Source organism: Cyprinus carpio, chromosome A6, assembly GCF_018340385.1.
Source record: "Cyprinus carpio isolate SPL01 chromosome A6, ASM1834038v1, whole genome shotgun sequence".
Taxonomy (NCBI): domain Eukaryota; kingdom Metazoa; phylum Chordata; class Actinopteri; order Cypriniformes; family Cyprinidae; genus Cyprinus; species Cyprinus carpio.
Genome location: NC_056577.1, coordinates 1,839,714 through 1,858,008, shown reverse-complemented (window position 1 = coordinate 1,858,008; position 18,295 = coordinate 1,839,714). Strand labels below are relative to the sequence as shown.

The following is an 18,295-nucleotide window of genomic DNA, read 5'->3' as shown; positions in this document are numbered from 1 at the left end:
TAAACATAACTTCTTGTGGCACAATAACAAAGAGATATACAGTGGACAGCTTCCCGTTTTTTTTTTTTTTTTTTTTTTTTCTTCAGAATGTCTTCGGTAAGAGAGGAGAAACAGCATGGGCGCAGCTGCTATCAAAGCTAGAGTGTGCAGCAGTGCTCAGAGCTGCTGATCCATACCACACTGTGTCCCTGCTGTCACTCCATGATGCTCGCAGTAACCACAATACACTGCAAACAACTCAGCGTGCTTATACCAAGACACCCCACAGTTAGGACTGAATAAATGGAGGGGCTCTCTACAGACCCCAACCCTATCTTTCTAACCCTATCTATCTATCTGAGCCTGAATATCTTTTTCTAACCCTATCACTTTTTAACGCACTGGGTATACCTTTGGCGTCATTTTTCAACGTGCAGGGTAGTCCGATAGACTTCTATAGAACTCAACAGTGTTGAAATTTGACGTCTTGGGTCAGCACACCGCAACCCGTTGTCTGCCTTGTATGGGTGGAGACTACAATAAATAAAAATAAAAAGGAATAGGCTACAAAAAAGGATCTATGCCAGGGCGAGCAAATGGCGGCCCCCAGATCATTTTTATCTCATCTGGCCCTCCAACTGGTTTTTGATGTTTAAAAACCCTCTCAATCTGATATCAAAGTGCCCTCTGCGCAAAGGTTTAGCGCGTTCATCAGCGGTGAGTTTAACAACACTCAACTGCAGGTAAAACGGCATTCAGAGGTGAGTTTGACCAAAGCAACGCTCAACTGCAGGTAAAAGCATTAAAATGTGAGTTTAACAACGCTCCAAGGCGCGTGCAAGTAAGCAGTTTAAGCGTTTTATTACAACCCATTCTCACTCCTAAAGCGCCAAAAAACTGACGCCTCTAGCGTCACTATGAAGACGCCAAAGGCGCCCCTCGGCGTCGCTATATCGACGCACTAGGACCTACATTGCTTTAAGTGGGAAACTTTTGGCGTCAGTACTCAGACGCGAAGGGCATGAGATGTTTATCGCTATGAAATCACGTTCAAGAAGTCTCATTCAGCGCACATCGCGATATTTGCCATCAGTTTACATGTGCCACAGGTTGGGTGTGAGTAGTCGTAAATACGCTGATTTAATGCCTGTTATAAAATGTATTCCGTCTTCTTTATTAATCAGAATAGCGCTGTATGTTTCCTCGCTGTATTATATCGGTCATCCGAGGCTGTCTTTGAGTTTCATTGCGTTTAACTAAATGAAGACAGCTGCTAACTAGAGTGATTAAACTCTATCTGTCACGTGACGTGCCATAGACCTTCGATCCGTTTTATATTCATATCAGGTTCAAAGATGTAAGTTGTATTTGTAGTAAAATCATGGTAACCACGACACGTACAATAGTAACAAATGAAATTTGAAGTTAAAACCCAGGAACGGGACATTTACCATGTTTTTACCACAGTAACTGTAGTTTTACTATGGTATAGTAATAGCACAATAATCACCAAACTAACTATGGTTGTACAACTGTAATGGTAGTGTTTTGATGTGCTTTTATATGACAGATATCACAGTAATCACATTTACTGCACCATGTTTTAATACCTTTTTATGTAAATAAAAAAAAGTAAATAAATAAAGGACACATATTTTTTCCCATCTTGCAGTTCATTCATATCAGTTTATCTCTAAAATATTTAAATTAAAAATTCTGTCCCCCCCCCCCCCCCCCCCCTTTTTTTATTCTTTTTATTTATTTTTTTTTTAGCTGAAAAGACATGAAGGAAGCAGTCAGCCCAGTCGTGTTTGTGGAGAGGTATTCCTTCAGAAATGGAGAAGATAGAAAGCTGCGGAGGCAGACATTTGCAGCAGTAAGTCTGTGTTAGTTTTACCTTTTTATCAAACTGCTGTTATAATTTGCACAGCATTTGTTGTTTCTTAAACTTTTGCACTGTCCAAATACCCACACTTGCCATCTTTGCACTTGACCACTTGATTACTTATCTGACATATTTCCTGTATTTGGCCCAAGTGTTCGAGTGAGCATGAAGACCACAAGTGTGTGTCGAACTTTTCATGACCTGATGGCAGTGTTTCCCAATCCTGGTCCTGGAGAACCCCAACACTGCAACGTTTTGGTGTCTCTCTTGTCTGACCACACACTTTTGAGGTCTTGGAGTCTTCACTGATGAGCTGATGAGTTGAATCAGGTGTGTTTGAATAGGGAGACATCTCAAATGTGCAGTGTTGGGGTTCTCCAGGACCAGGATTGGGAACCACTGCCTTATGGGACACATTTAAGTGTTTACAGAGATTTTTTTTTATTTATTTTTTTAGTTTCAACTTTGCATTTTAAAATAAACTTCTAAATGTCTTTTCAATAGTTCCTATTAAAGATGACAATTTAATTTGTGGTGCTTCTAATTAAGTGATAAAAAAGCAATTGCAAATGATGTACAAAATAAATATACTTTTCTGTTCACCAAGAAACCGTGCAACACTTTGTTTTACTACCAAATTATTTTCAATATCTAATTATTATTATTATTATTAATATTTCACATACATTGGAAAGGTTTCCGTGACCAGATCAATTACACTACTGATAACAGTCCTTTAAGCATGTAATCATTTTTAAAATAATTCGTATGAATATAGCTTGCTATTACTGACTTGCTTTTAATAATAGATGCATTTAACATTTAATTATACAGCATCTTTACAGAGGCTGCTTTTATGGTCTAAAAGAAAAAGTTGCATGTAATGTAATAATATTTCCTTCCTTTCTGTCTTACAGGATTGTTTGCAGATAACGCTGTACTCCATCATGCACAAGGACTCACCTCTTTAACTCTTTATCCCCCACACACACAGAAATGGTCCCTGGATCAGTGTTTAGACTTTGCAGTGGTTTGATTTTTGCAGAAAATGCAACTTTGTTTTAAATTATAAGCTTATAATGAATACATTTTGACCTTCCAGCAGCCCATATACTGTATACAGAACCAGTGATGAAAACAATAGTTGAAAATAGTATTTTCGTATTGATAAAGCATTGTGTTCTCTTTTTCAAGCTTCATACAGTAAACTTTACTTCTGGTGCTTTTATCATAAAAAAGCATCAGTTCTCATCAGGAGTTTTAGTAAAGGACATATTCATGCACAGCCATCCCCTAGTTCCAGTCATGAAGCGAATGATGTTATTGTCAGATTTATATTTCTGCATTTTTATGTAGCAGGTGTTTGTTTTCCTGAACACTTTATTTTTCTTCCATTGTTCGGACAATCAATGTTTATTTGATGCTGTGCTGATAGAGTTTTATAGATAATATTGCACACTTGACATGCATGTCTTCATGGTGTTATTTTCTGAGTTTGAAACAGTGTGTTGTATCACTTTTTTGTCAATTTAACTTTTAATAAAATTGATTTTTCCAGTGTTCTCTGAAAGACTGTATCTGTATATACTGTATTTACTGTTTTGTTTTTTAATAAAAGTATTTGCATAATGAAAATAGTTAACGTTTACAACATAACTGCCTTTTTATTCTTCATAGTGGCAAAAACGAGCTTGGTGACAGAGGATGCAGTGCAGTAATTTGGGCATTTTGTCTTTGAATTAGTTTTTTTCTTTCTGTTTTTTATTGCTAGAGTTCAAATGTTAGAGCATGGCAAATCACAGAAACACAAAAGTGAATAATTTTATAACTTTAAAACACAACGTAACATACAATGTAAATGTTAGAAGCTCATCATTTGATTAGTTAATGCACTTGTCTTTGGACAAAAAAAAAAAAAGATATATTAACGAGAGGAATCGGTTAGATGGGATCCAACTGCGACTGCTGGGCATGTGCACATCAATATTGGCCAATTTTTGTCAAGCTGAACAACAATAATTAGAGCATTTGCATTATTGTTGGAGGAAGGTGTAGACGTTAATAAAACACAATCTAATAGGTAGCAAATTTGATTGATTGTTAACCAATCTATCACTTCAGCCGAAAAAAAACGGAAGACATTTGTTATAAATGACCATAAATGGTTAAGGAAGTGTGAAGCCGCCGCTGTTCAGCTTTGATATCATTGGCTGTGAATTTCTCTTGTCACCGCACGACTGTCTGTGGTTGGACTATCTTTTAACCCATATTAAACAGCGCATCATGTTACAAAAGTATGTTTTGCTGCTATTATCACATTAGTAATAGATCAAGTCAACAATTAAGGGTTGCTATGTTGAGAAAAATTACCTCTTTAGCGAGATCCTAACCCTAACCCTAAGCATAACTTCAATGAACTACAAAGAAAAGCGCCAAGTTTTCCCTTTCCATAGATAGAACGACAGAGGCTTGTGGGTAATGTAGTTTAAAACTTATTATTAACGAAATGAAATAAATAATATATTTCATGGAAAACTGGATATCTAAATATTTTCATTGTGTAAACCTCTATGATATAATTGAAAGACAGAGTGAAATTTGGTATTTTACAGTGAGCAATATTTAAAACGCCTTAATGACACCCTTTCCATTTATTTCTGCAAACTGTGCCCAACATTATTTTATCAGCATAGCATAAGTAGTAATCCTGCCTATTTTCTCTTTGATTCGTTAATTGGACTCTGATTTACAGCCATTTGAAATGTACAGTTTTTGGCTCTTCTGGGGGGTGCTACTGGGCCCCTGGGGGTAGAAGGGCAGTAAAACCTACATATATGTATTCTCTTCATCATGGACAACAAACTGAGCTGAGTCACATTTATATCTGACAGTTTTCATAGTCCACCCTTTTCTATTCTTACATCATGGCTAGTATAGCTTTTGACAGGACATTGTGAGGCCATCTGATGAAACATGGAAAAATTAGAAAGAAATTATTTAATAATAAAAATAATAGATTATTTTTTTTTTATTTTTGAAGTAAACAGCAATAAATATAATGGATGAACCTGCAACAACTTGCCGTTATCTATTCCCCGCTGTTAAGCAGTAATCAAGGACAATTTATACACATTGTGATAGGCTACTTCACTATTACACAAGGACAAATTCATGCAGTACTACTATATATATATATACTATATATATATATATATATATATATATAAACTTAGCAAAAATAAAATGTCTTATCTTGCTCCTCAGGTGCTGGACATCAGTAATGTGAATGCTCTTGGTTTTAATGCAGTACAAGGTCCCACGTTGATTATTCCTGCTACATTCTCAGTTATCCCTCAAGTGTTTGTAACAATAAAGCAAATGGCACCATCTTTTAATGCAAAATAATTCATCTTGTAACTCCCTTTATTTCACCAAAAAATGGCATATTTGTTACTAAATATATACAATAATAACTTTCTGGTGTATTGTTTGTTCCAGATGTCATTAATCTGATCAAAAATGTTTATGTCTTAAGTAAAAAATAATTCCGGTAATTAATAACGTAGTTTTTCCAAGTATAAAATAAACACATATGAGACCACCTAGTAAAATTATGTATTTACCAAGAATTTTCAATACACAATATTCATCATATTAATTTTATTGAAGCATAGACTATAAAGTTGATAAAGTAGCATCAAGACAAATAAGATTCAAGGAAAATAATAATGGATCATCAAAAATTCATTAATATCATAAATTAATCAGTTCACACAGATGAGTAATGAAATGTCCTTAAAAGTCACACAATCCCATCCAGGCAACTGTGATACAGATCATGTGATACATATAAGACATGTGATACTGTTTCAGAAAATAATGATTCCTTATCATCACATCTAAACTGGTTTCATTTCCCCATCATGATCTTCTTCTCTCGTGTCTGGAAACAGTTTGTGGTTGATATCCAGCACTGATCTGGTGTAGCTTTTTCTCAGCCAGAGGATCTCTCAGTCCTAACATCCCATTTTCAGACAGTTCCCAGACCTGGTCAAAAGTAAAACAAAAAACACAAACAATTCAGATGAAGTTGTTTAATGGACAGTCAGACAGTTTAATGTTCTGTGTGATTTTAGCAGTGTGAACAACTATGACCCTTGAAGTACTGGACACATACCATTCTTAAAGCTGTTTTAAGACCTTTTGAGAAGCTTTTTCTTTGAAGACAATTTACCACATCCTCTTCTTTCATTCCTTTCAAGACCATCACTTGGTCAAAACCCCTCATTTGGCTGATGAGATCATCTGTACAAAGTAAAATTGTTAAAATACTGCAATAAACAATTTCATTATTCAAGAATTAAGAAAAAGTTACAGAGGCAAAGGACTTGCTCTTGAGACACCCCTTAGCATGTGACTGAAGTTTTTGCCTCTAGAATTCATCTTTTGTTGCAGTAAATGTGTCTTTTTCCTCTAGAATCTTTCTCCAAAGTTCATGACTTCTCTCACAAATGTGTTTTAGTCTGTGCAGTGTAAGGCCTGGCTTCAAACCAATCAACTATCAATCCACAATTTATAACACAACATTTACAAAACAATGAAATAATGTAAACCACTTTTATAAAACTTGTATGCTTTTATTTAAGAAAAACAGGTGGTGTTTTTTAAAAAACTTAAGATTAAAAATGTTCCAGTCACACTTTGCTAACATGCTATAATTGTAATAGTTGTATCAAAAAAAAAAAAAAAAAAAAAAAACCTATTAGAAAGAATAATCAAGGCTGACATGAACAGTCATGTGAGAGATCATCATAAGGTGCTGTAACACATAACACAGCATTGCTTCAATACACACATACCAGTGGACAGCTTTCTGTCTTCGTTTGGGCACAAGATGGCCGTCTTCATTCCTCATCCTGAACAAATAATTTCCTTGATCTTCTCTTCTGTAAAACAAGATAATCTCTACTTACTCTGTGTGCAATTAATGTTGCTCATTAAACATATCATTAAATTCATTTAAAATAAGATTCAGACTAGAGCATTTGATGAGTAAATGTTGATTCAAAAATATTCGAAACAAATGTACCTGGAAAGGGCTGATCATGGCAAGATTCGCTGAGAGCAAGGTTTGTGAGGGTTGGCTCTTAAAAGATCTGTTGAGCTCGATGTTGTAGACCTGAAAAAGAAGAACAGCATTATCTGCAAGCAATCCTGTAAGACAGAAAGGAAGGAAATATTATTACATTACATGCAACTTATATACATTACAGTGGGGGGGGGGGGGTTTAGACCATGAAAGCAGCCTCTGCAAAGATGCTGTATAATTAAATGTTAAATGCATCCATTATTAAAAGCAAGTTCATATGAATTCTTTTAAAAATGATTACATGCTTTCAGGACTGTTATCAGTAGTGTAATTGATCTGGTTCTGACAAATTAATCAAAGATTTGATATATCACGTGACACATCAAACTAGCATTTCCACTTGTGGAAACATAAATGACGAGGTGCAGAGAGATATCATGTATAGTTGGAACATAAACTGATGGGGCTTATTTGAAGTACCGGTAATTTATTAAGAAGCCAATGGACAATAAAAACTTTCTGACTGTTTGGGGCATTTGACTGCTTTCCAAGAAGAGCGCAACTGATTTAGCAATATTGTGATAGTGTCAGATGAGATTGTCCTGGGGCTTGTACAATATCATACAAGTGTTAAACCTGAATTACTGAATTATTAAGACTTTGATGTGTGACTATGTTTAGAGTTCTTACTAATGGGGCATTTTTAATACTTTTACCCTGTCCAAATACCCACACTTGCGGTCTTGGCCACTTGAGAGCGTGTGTACGTGACAGTGTGTGCACAAGTCTTAATAATGCCAAAGCGCAGTGCACTTAACCCACACTATCTCCAATACTGCTCCGAAACGCTATACCAGGCTTAGTGTATCCCATCATGCTTTGGAATAAATTGTGAGACTTTTTGCAGAGATCTCACGAGGGGTCACGGAAACCTTTCCAATGTATGTGAAATATTAATAATAATAATAATAATTAGATATTGAAAATAATTTGGTAGTAAAACAAAGTGTTGCACGGTTTCTTGGTGCACAGAAAAGTATATTTTATTTTGTACATCATTTGCAATTGCTTTTTTATCACTTAATTAGAAGCACCACAAATTAAATTGTCATCTTTAATAGGAACTATTGAAAAGACATTTAGAAGTTTATTTTAAAATGCAAAGTTGAAACTAAAAAAATAAATAAAAAAAATCTCTGTAAACACTTAAATGTGTCCCCATAAGGCAGTGGTTCCCAATCCTGGTCCTGGAGAACCCCAACACTGCACATTTGAGATGTCTCCCTATTCAAACACACCTGATTCAACTCATCAGCTCATCAGTGAAGACTCCAAGACCTCAAAAGTGTGTGTCAGACAAGAGAGACACCAAAACCATGCAGTGTTGGGGTTCTCCAGGACCAGGATTGGGAAACACTGCCATCAGGTCATGAAAAGTTCGACACACACTTGTGGTCTTCATGCTCACTCGAACACTTGGGCCAAATACAGGAAATATGTCAGATAAGTAATCAAGTGGTCAAGTGCAAAGATGGCAAGTGTGGGTATTTGGACAGTGCAAAAGTTTAAGAAACAACAAATGCTGTGCAAATTATAACAGCAGTTTGATAAAAAGGGTAAAACTAACACAGACTTACTGATGCAAATGTCTGCCTCCGCAGCTTTCTATCTTCTCCATTTCTGAAGGAATACCTCTCCACAAACACGACTGGGCTGACTGCTTCCTTCATGTCTTTTCAGCTAAAAAAAAAATAAATAAAAAGAATAAAAAAAGGGGGGGGGGGGGGACAGAATTTTAAATATAAATATTTAAGATATAAACTGATATGAATGAACTGCAAGATGGGAAAAAATATGTGTCCTTTATTTATTTACTTTTTTTTATTTACATAAAAAGGTATTAAAACATGGTGCAGTAAATGTGATTACTGTGATATCTGTCATATAAAAGCACATCAAAACACTACCATTACAGTTGTACAACCATAGTTAGTTTGGTGATTATTGTGCTATTACTATACCATAGTAAAACTACAGTTACTGTGGTAAAAACATGGTAAATGTCCCGTTCCTGGGTTTTAACTTCAAATTTCATTTGTTACTATTGTACGTGTCGTGGTTACCATGATTTTACTACAAATACAACTTACATCTTTGAACCTGATATGAATATAAAACGGATCGAAGGTCTATGGCACGTCACGTGACAGATAGAGTTTAATCACTCTAGTTAGCAGCTGTCTTCATTTAGTTAAACGCAATGAAACTCAAAGACAGCCTCGGATGACCGATATAATACAGCGAGGAAACATACAGCGCTATTCTGATTAATAAAGAAGACGGAATACATTTTATAACAGGCATTAAATCAGCGTATTTACGACTACTCACCCAACCTGTGGCACATGTAAACTGATGGCAAATATCGCGATGTGCGCTGAATGAGACTTCTTGAATGTGATTTCATAGCGATAAACATCTCATGCCCTTCGCGTCTGAGTACTGACGCCAAAAGTTTCCCACTTAAAGCAATGTAGGTCCTAGTGCGTCGATATAGCGACGCCGAGGGGCGCCTTTGGCGTCTTCATAGTGACGCTAGAGGCGTCAGTTTTTGGCGCTTTAGGAGTGAGAATGGGTTGTAATAAAACGCTTAAACTGCTTACTTGCACGCGCCTTGGAGCGTTGTTAAACTCACATTTTAATGCTTTTACCTGCAGTTGAGCGTTGCTTTGGTCAAACTCACCTCTGAATGCCGTTTTACCTGCAGTTGAGTGTTGTTAAACTCACCGCTGATGAACGCGCTAAACCTTTGCGCAGAGGGCACTTTGATATCAGATTGAGAGGGTTTTTAAACATCAAAAACCAGTTGGAGGGCCAGATAAAAATGATCTGGGGGCCGCCATTTGCTCGCCCTGGCATAGATCCTTTTTTTGTAGCCTATTCCTTTTTATTTTTATTTATTGTAGTCTCCACCCATACAAGGCAGACAACGGGTTGCGGTGTGCTGACCAAAGACGTCAAATTTCAACACTGTTGAGTTCTATAGAAGTCTATCGGACTACCCTGCACGTTGAAAAATGACGCCAAAGGTATACCCAGTGCGTTAAAAAGTGACGCCAGGGTCCCTTGACCATGCGTCAGACATTTGACGAGTAGGGAGTGAGACTGTGTTGCTATATGATGAGCAGCCGAATAATACCATTTCCGCTGCAAACCGCCAGGGCTGATGCAACAATGCACTTCAATCAGGATATATTGCTCCTCTCTTCCGGCTTTGGTTTTTGCTGCAATTGAGCAACCTTTATCCAAACCTCCCAATCTGATTTAGCAAGGACAATTTCATTTCTGCCAGCGAGAAAGAGATGTCTGGTGGTAGTACATACGATGTGACCTTGTGCGGTGACACTTGCGTGGGTGACCCCAGTGTGAATCATATTTTTCATAACCATTTATATCCGTCCTTTGACTCTTAAGCAGGAAATATACTTAACAATACTCAAAACCAGCTTTCAGTAAGATTTTGTTTGGGCGCAGTACCAACCATTTCCACTAGATTAAAATGTTCTTCCCATTCATTTTCAATGCATTGTCAATCCTTATTTTTCAGAATCATGTCCAAGTTTTTTTTTTTTTTTTTTTTTTTTTTTTTTGTCAAGAGCCAAAAACTTTATTAATTTTTGTACCATTCTGAAGAAATAAAAAATGACTGAACAGCACCAGAAATGGACTCCCCACTTTGGGAAACTTTATTTATTTATTTTAAAGAGTGTTGTATATATTATAGAGCTAAAAATGTCATTTTATGGTGTAGAATTAATAGAAAACCTGCTATTTAGAAGGGATGTCCACACACCTTTGGACAAGCATGCTAACAGTGAATTTAATTACAAATGGTGCAGTGAAAACTGAAGGTGTGTTAAATGTTGGATGACCCTGTTAGCAGCAGAACTTTTACACAACAGTCTGGGTTTTAAGACATCATTAAGACCACAGTGGCCTTGAAGAGAAAAAGGAAAAAACAGGCAGAAATAAATAAAAGACCGAATAAAAAAGAAAAGGAAGCAAAGTAGAAGAGTAGAAAAGTGGAGAAGAAAAAGTCCAGATGGGAGATTTCTGTTGTCCCTGGAGGGGACAGAAAGTCTCAGTGGGGACTTTGCAGAATGAAACCTGCATGAGCTGCTCTCGTTTTCTCCTCTCTTCCTGTCCTGCCTTTCCAAAGCCTCATGACAAACACTCACCTTGAGTGCTGAATCACGGGCCCCGTGGGCCTCCGCATGAGGCGCTGATGAATTTTCACCACAAGAAAGCAGGGGTTATCTCTGAGGTCAACCCGACCCGAGCCACATTCATCACAGCTCTCTTCCAAAACAACCAGCCAAGATTGGAAAACTGAGATGCTACGAGCGAAACGAGAGACTGAAAGATGGAAAGAGAGAGTAGGAGGGGGGAGGAAAACAAACATGCTTCTAATGCAGAGGAGGCTGATACAGACACTGGCAGATAGAAGCATGTTTACCCTGCATTCACGCAGCTACCGCAGGCTGTTTGCTCTGTTAACAATGTTCTTCTCGCATCCATACATATATACTACAAGAGCATGTATATACCAACAACATATATACGTTTGGGATTGGTAAGATTAATGAATGTTATTTAAAGAAGCCTCTTAAGCTCACAAAGGTTACATTTATTTAAAAGAAAAAATATTTAAAATAAACATCTTCCATTTTAATATACTGTATTTTAAAATGAAATGTATTCTTGTGATGGCACTGCTGAACTTTCAGCATTCATTTAGTCCTTCAAACATTAATGTTATTAGTGGTGCTTGCCTATAAGGAACCCTGATAGGAACCCTTTAGCCTTGTTCAGACTGTCAGCCCAAATCAGATTTTTGTGCAAATCTGATTGAAATCTGATCATATTTAGATAGCCTGAACGCCAACTGGCTACATGAAATCTGATTTTTGTTTATTTATTTTTTTTAAATCTTTTTCGAGCTACATTCATATGTGGTTTGAAATCCTGTTCAAATAAAATTTCTGGAAATGTGTTTCAGTCTGACTGCTCAGATCGGATTTTGTGTAGCTTTTTCACGTTTTCTCACCACGTAAAAAGTAAACACGTCAGACGTTGTTTGTAGAACACATGCTGAACGTTCTTGCAGAAACTAGGTTGTTTTGTTGCGAGTCAAGCAGAAAATGACAATATACTGCTAGTCTACCCACCTCTTTGAGTTTTGAGACCGGCCGAGACGGCAACATGGAATAAAGTCACGCATGCAGCTTCCTACCTTTCTGCCGCTGCCTCATAAGATGTGATATTATTATCCCTTATTATAATCCATCGACAGCAACATGCCGTCATGTTGCAAGACAACATCTGTATTGTAAACTGTATTACTCATATTGTTGCTTTTTGCATAGACATACCAACACAACATCATTGCCATAGAAACCAATGCAGGTATTGAGTAAAATGAAAGAGCACCATGGACACACAAAATTGGAATTGAGCAGTTTATTATTCCAATCGGATATGAACAAGTATGGGGATTTGACAATTGTGATGGCCAGACGACTAGGTCAGAGAATCTCCAAAAATGCAGCTCTTGTGTGGTTTTCCACAGTTACAGTGGTACGATTGAGTTTATCTGAAAATCGTATGGGGGCAGTCACACACAACACGAATTTACTACGATTTTACAAACTCTGACATGAGCATTATGTTTCATAAAAATATGGATTCTGAGGACGAAATAGTTTTCTTTGTGGCAGCTATGGCTTGTGACGTCCAAAAAAAGAAACAAAGACATGGCAAAGACAATGGCTAAGATAAAAAAATCACTTGCAAGTTTATACGACGGAAAAAAAAAATTGCACCGTGTACTCCCACCTTTACCAACACCAACTGAATATGCAGAGGAGTGAATGAGATTCTGTGTACATTCAGCCTTTATGAACAAGACAGCAACACAAATCTTTTCTCCAAACCAAATTCTGCCAGATTGTGTTATCTGCTCATGTCTATGTTTGTCTCTTCTAAGCCTATTGGATAAAGACACACCTCAGCGAGCTTAACAGATACAGTCAGCTCACAGGCGCCGCTGGACACAGGTCATTTCATCAGTATTGCAGAGCTGACCTGTGGCACTTTTCTCAGAGGATGCAGTCCCTGACCTTTATTACTGCTGAGTTACACACCTTATTGCCAGAGAAACTGTAAATTTTTATCACGGGGACACTGCACATGGCAGGCAAAGGCCAGGCAATATACTGATCCTTGGTCCAGAGTCCTCCTTTTCTCTCAAAGTACATGCAAAGCGTCCTTCAAATGCACTTCAATCAAATCTCTCCTCCTGCACTGATATGAGCACCTCTGTCCCAACTGATTATCTCTTTTATGGCCTAGATTTATGGGTTCTGGGGTTGGAGAGCACCTCCTGAGATGCATGTCAGCCGTTGGTGTGTGGGAATGTAATTTATCTCTTTTGCCCCAAAACTTCCTTTTCAGTTTTTGTGTAACTCGTAGAAACTGTGTTTGGAAGTCTTATTTTTCTACTTCTGACAGTAAGCACTTACTGTAAAAATTCAAACAAATAGTAAATTCTTGAAAACCGTAAGTAAATTAGAGTTAAATAATCTAACCATAGCTACATAAACGGTTCAAAAAGATTACGCCATCTTTACATTAGCTAGGGGAGAGAAGAATGACTTCTTAAAAGAGACATTTTGCTCATATATTGAGAAAAACAAACAAACAAACAAACAAACAAACAAACAAACAAACCCCAAATATATATACAGTATATATATATATATATATATATATATATATATATATATATATATAGATATATATATATATATATATACTGTATATATATATATATATATATATATATATATATACACACACACACACACACACACACACACACACACACACACACAGGTGCATCTCAATACATTAGAATGTTGTGGAAAAGTTCATATGCCGTGGTATATAGGTGTGTTGCATCCCTCTGAAAGTATTGCTCTCTAACAAATCAGTGATTTACACACTATTTGAGCTCATATTTCATAATCTTTATATTGTATTATTTTTATTAATTATTTTCTTTTCAAAATATTTTTGAGGAGACACTGACTGCCTCCTAATTTTATATATTTCTTCTTGAATGATATTGCTGCTATTTGTTATATTTTTATCTTTAAAAACAAAAGTTTTATGAAAATTACCAACCACTGAGCTGCTGATCAAATTAAAACAATAAAGATGACTTTCGATAAAATATGCAAATGTGTGCATGTTTTGTAAGATGATGCCTGATTTGCATATTCAAAGATTTAAAAATATGTAAAAAGTCAATATACAAAACACTCTTTTTGTATTTAATTTGGCAGTGTTACAATTTGATTAAAGGAAAGAACACTTTTAGCTTTTTCTACTACCTTCAATTAAAAATAAAAAGTAGGCTGTTCATCAGAAAGACAGTGAGAGAAGAAGAGTGAGTGGGATGAAAACGTAAGGTCATATTTGAATACTGCAGCAGAGTTTCTCTCGAGTGTGAGCGCAGAACAGTTTTACTAGACTTTGACCTGATTATTTCAAGTGCCAATGAAATTCACAAACCTCCTAATTCAGCCTCTTCCCTACTGCTACATGTTTCTTTTGATGACCTTTAGATGTGAGCGACTGCAGATATTCGCTTCCAGAGACTGATGAATGGTGACCTGTGATAGATCAGACACAGACCTGGTCTTGAGTCATCCACAGACGGATGGTGTTAGAGATTTCGGTCTTGATTCGTTAAATGTTTAATGTCTTAACTTCAGAGGAATGGACTTTTTTCATGTGACTACAATGTTTCATGGGTGTTAGTGAGAGAAAAATAAATAAATTATTTTCACCCTATGTAATTAAAGTTTATCAGAAAATTTTGTTGTAATTATAATTTTGATTATATGACTTTATTGATTGACTTTACATCATGCAATTCTAACTTCATTACTTGCAATTGAGACTTTATATCTTGCAATTCAGAGAAGAAAGTCAGAATTCCACCAACTTATTTCACAATTTAGACCTTTTTTTTATATATTAATATTTATCATATTTGCTAGATATAAAGTCACAGATTTGAGATATAAATTCAATATACATTTTGAGGAAACAAGTCAATAAAAAATATCTTGCAACTCGAGTTTTTTTTTTTTTTTTCTGTCAGAACTACAAGTTTATATAAATTTGCAATCAATTCGAGTTTATATCTCACAATTCTGAAAAAAAGTGAGATAAATAGTGAAAAAAAAAAAAATCAAAATTACCTTTTTTTTAATTATCCTGTGGAAACAAGCTTCCATAAAAAGTGCTCTATTAATAAATATTATTAATGATTATATTTATTTAAACTTCTATCTTTGGAGTTAATTCCAAGTGCTAATCTTTTAGAGTTGTGGTGATATATTGTAATTTGTTTGTAATCTGGTAAATCAGAATGTGTTCATTCCATTTTAAAATCAATCAATACTGGATCCAGCTGGCTACTTTAGCAAAGCTGCCACATCTTCACTTTCTGAAGTCTTTTCATTAATATAAGTGTGTTATTTAGATGCTGTTCACATATTTGTCCTTTATTAAGCTAAAAAACTATGAAAACCTTTGGCCTAAAAATGATAAATCCTGTCTCACGATCCCGTTGGTGGGACTGAAGTTTATATGTGTGTGCATGTTTGTGCCTCATTAGTCTTCGATCCGTTGGAACAGATAACCACTCAGATATTACTGCTGCATGGACAATTGGGCACAAGAATGATGCAGAATCTGTCGCCCTTTTTTTCAGTGTCTCTCGCCCCAAACTTCCCCATCTCCCCTCTTTTATATCTCATTAAGTCCTCTAAAGATCCGCCACACTTGCACACATCTGAGGCCTCGCAGCGCCCGTAGTCGGGTCTCCAGTGCCTCAGCCGCTATGAGTGATACATCATATCTGTGTGACTTTGATACTGTAATAATTCATCTCAGCCCAGCCGGCTATTGCTGCATAACAAACACAGGGAATAATGATCATTCATGAGTGAAATTCACTGCTCAGATCAGTAGCTCTTTTTACCACGACTTTGTCAACAAGACTATAAAATTTCTGTATTATAAATGGAAAAGCTCTTTTCTGGGCTTTACTCGTGACAAATGTATGGTTTAATAAATTCGCCAGGGTATTCATGAAATATGTAAAGGGTAAATAATATTTCATGCTGAAAATGATAAGCAACATGGGAAATAATGTGTTGCTCTTTGCTGCAATGTTTTTCCATGTCATTAATTTTGGCATTCAGAATCACTACACTTGGTATCTTATGACAAACTGTAAATGAAGACACCTAATAATGTATATAACATCAAATAATGTCCAACCTCAGTTTAAATAGCTTATCATGTGTTTAATTTTACAATGGCTGTGACAGCACGTGTGCAATCAAACTCTCCTCGTGCCCATGAGAACATTGCTGTAGGCCGCCATTACCTCCTAGCATTTCCAAAGTGAGTTTCTGTGAGGGTAAATTGTTGGAAATGGGTCAACTTTACAAAAACACCCATTTTGTGTTGATACACCATGAATATTTGATGATGGCTAACTTATCTGTAGGGAAAGGCAGATATCAATAAAAAGGCCATCCAGACGGCGATAAAGCCCACATGAAGACATCCTCTCCAAGGATGCCCAAGCAGAGACAGGGTTTAGATAATTACTGCTTGTAGAAGCTGTAACTAGATGGTAAACTAGATTTGCATTTCCCAAAGGAAATACCAGTGCTTACAAGGAAGCAAGAGAATATTGTAAAAGTTTTAGACAAGTGGTTTGGCTTTAGTTCTATGTAAATGAAATGACGCATCTGGGTATTCAGTAATCTTTAGTGAGATTCCAAAGTGTAGAGAAAGTATATAGTTTATTCAGCTCAGGTAACGAATGTACATCGCTATATCACTTCACAGGAACTAAACAAAGTTTAGCTAAAATAAGGCATGCGTATAAGATGCTACAACACTATTTTAATTGCCATGTGTTCAGTGCTAGGTAGGAAACAGTTACATGTAATCTGGATTACATAATCAGATTCCAAAAATGAAGTACTTCTAATTAGATTAGATTACATTTTAAAATGCTAAATGTAAATTTTATGATTATATATTGACACAATGACAGTAAGTTATTTATAATTTGATTCTTCTTTTTCTGTTAAAAAATTACTGTTTTTATACATTTGGAAAGTCTTCCAACTTTTCATCAACTTTCAAACCCCTTGTAGTTCATTCATGAATCCCTGGCATAATGTAATATTTAATACACTTCATGATGTTGACAACAAATAATTAAATGTATAATTAGGTCAAAAGTAATCTAAAAGTAATAAGAAATACATTACCTAATATATGCAATCCAATAGATTGTTACTAAATGTAATTTGTAATCAGTAATAGACTACAATTTGTAAGTAATCTAAACCTCTAGTACTGCATGGGTTACATAACAGTCAAGAAGACACATCTGTATATGAACCAAATTACATTAAAAAACATAAATAAATAAAATAAATAAATAAATAAATAAATAAATAAAATGCCATGACATTTTTATTATATATTTTAAAATATTCGAAAATTGTCCAAAATAGTTTGCTAAAATAGGTTTTAAAAATTATATAAAATCAGTTATTGTGTTATACATTGTGTGCATTATCCTCAAAATTATACTACAATATTTTAATGTGTAAAAATATGATCTCTCATGGAACTGGGCATAAGCAATTCAGTTTAAATTAATGATACTGTAAAACAGCCTAGAGATGTGTGGTAATATTGAGATCCAGTTGCTACAAAACACAATTTTGGATACATTAGAATAATGAACTGTCATGATCCATTGACAGACAAAAGAATTTCGATTGTGATGGTAAAAGCCAATCAGCTTTACTTGATTAATGCCAGTCATTAGATTGGTGTCTTGATTACCTCATAGAGCCCAGATCTTCTCCATCATGTGGAAATCAATGCATGAAGGAGCTAATGACACAGTAAAACTGAGTTCTGCCCCTCCCTCTCTCTAGATATAAAAAAAGCTTTACTTCCATGATAAACAAGAATTTTACATTAGAAAAGCATAAATAAATTTTACAGAAACGTGCAAACGCTCTGTCTGAAGCCTTTCAGGAATCTACAGAGCTGAAATATCCCTATTGGCAATTAATAACAGCATATGGATTGATAAATTATGTAATTGTTCTGCATGGATGCATATCGATTTCTCCCCATGTCCGTGGGTTTTCTCCAGGTGATTTGTC

The 18,295-nt window shown here is 35.7% G+C and overlaps 1 long non-coding RNA gene across 1 annotated transcript; it reads left to right on the top strand.

Annotated features, from left to right (window-relative positions):
* The first annotated feature begins 877 nt into the window (after positions 1-877).
* Positions 878-2,932, top strand: LOC122145249. The gene is made up of 3 exons (XR_006160192.1): positions 878-1,093; positions 1,753-1,855; positions 2,782-2,932. It is a non-coding gene; the product is annotated as an uncharacterized LOC122145249 (long non-coding RNA).
* Positions 2,933-18,295: the final 15,363 nt, after the last annotated feature.